Below are 1,528 nucleotides of genomic sequence, written 5' to 3' on the forward strand. Positions count from 1 at the left end.
TGAAATATGTCCAATGCACAGTTCATCTTACTTGTAATACAGCGATATGTTTTTAGAGCTTTGCACTTCCATCCACGCCTCTGTAATTCCCTGTATCAACTCAGCCCTGTCTATACTCACCAACACCAAAAGTTTAAGCTCATCCTGTATAGGGCAGGCAAGTGCCTACAACATTTTCTAAATGACATAAAACTGAAAAGTCCACTGAAACTAAAAATCTATGATGTTTTGTCTAATGCAAGGATAATCACAAAGAGATTCAGAATACAAATTCTCTCACCAAACTTTCGATTTCATTCTAAATTTATTCTTCCAAAGAAAATAAATTGACAAAATCTTTTATCTTAACTTTGTGAAGCTGGAGAGGAAGGTAAGAGTTTAAAGTATTAAACTATATAAACATAAACTACTGTTAGCTCATCTGTGATGATCAGTCTACTGAATCTCATTATTGATTTTTCAGCACATATTTCAGTAGCCCTGTTAGGATTAAAACAAATACTAAATAATTTTAAGAGCTAAACTGTGGCAAGAGTTAAAAAAAAAAAAAAGAATCCAAGCTGCTGCTGCTTTTTAAAGAATTTTGTCTAGAAAATGCAAATAAAAACACAAGGTTGGGGGAATGAGCAAAACAAAATCTAAACAGGAATCTTTTTACAAAAACGTTAGAACAAAAAGAATAGAGCCGGGGAAGATAAACAGCAACTAATCAATTCTTGAGGGAACTGGAAAGGAATATCTCTTACAAAGCAGGGAAAGATGGTTTGGGAGGAAGGTGAGCAAGCTTTGGGGGAAAAACCGCAATGGAGAAAGAAAAGAATGGGGAGAGGATGGGACTAAATTATGGAAAAGGTAGAAGATGGAGAGAAAAGAATGGGGTTGGAAGCAAGCATAAATAAGAAAGGAAAAAGACCTGGCGGAAAGAAGAGGCGCGGAATCGATATACATAGAAAAGAGGAAATGGAGCTGGGAGTGGGAGAGACTATCGGGTATAGGATTCTGAATCCTATAGATTCCTATAGAGGAAGCAGGTGGGGCGGGAATGATGGACCTGTGGGAATGAGGATGAAGGTGCATAGTGGCGGGGGGTTTTGAGGGTGGAGGCAGACGGAGACAGGTTATGATGTGAGAGAATGAGCTAGGGAGAGGGCCCAGATAGCTTGGGATTAGGGTGGGGAAACAGTGATCTAAAGGGAAAAGAGGCAGGGGGTTGGAGGAACAGAGCCGTAAGAAAGAACGCGGCTAACGGGATGAGAATGAAGGCGCCAACACACTGCCAAGATGGAGTGGGAAAAAAACTAAAAAGGGATGAGGCGGAGGGCAAAGGACTGGAGAGGGAGGATGAGGCTGGCTAGGGAAGAACGGCAGAAGTTCGGCCGAGAAGAAAGAACAAGGTCACGACAGAAGACGTGTTTGGAGAGCAGACTTGAGTGGAGGGGAATGGAGGTGCACTGAGCGGGGAACCCTCCTGGGCTGCTGGAAGGTGGGGACAGGTGGGAGTCTGGCAGATAACTTCTCACCGTAGAGT

At 42.3% G+C, this 1,528-nt stretch overlaps 1 protein-coding gene across 2 annotated transcripts in view; it reads right to left on the minus strand.

Annotated features, from left to right (window-relative positions):
* Positions 1-1,528, minus strand: part of EFHC1 (EF-hand domain (C-terminal) containing 1) — a 131,077-nt gene that overhangs the window by 120,830 nt on the left and 8,719 nt on the right. Inside the window, exon 1 of one of the 2 annotated variants that reach the window (XM_011960236.1) lies at positions 914-975. The exons of the other annotated variant lie outside the window; for it this stretch is intronic. The gene's annotated coding sequence lies outside the window, so the exon portion shown is untranslated. Of the gene's footprint in view, positions 1-913; positions 976-1,528 lie in introns of those variants that run through there. 2 annotated transcript variants of the gene reach the window in all.

This window comes from Colobus angolensis, unplaced genomic scaffold, assembly GCF_000951035.1.
Source record: "Colobus angolensis palliatus isolate OR3802 unplaced genomic scaffold, Cang.pa_1.0 Scaffold51, whole genome shotgun sequence".
NCBI lineage: Eukaryota > Metazoa > Chordata > Mammalia > Primates > Cercopithecidae > Colobus > Colobus angolensis.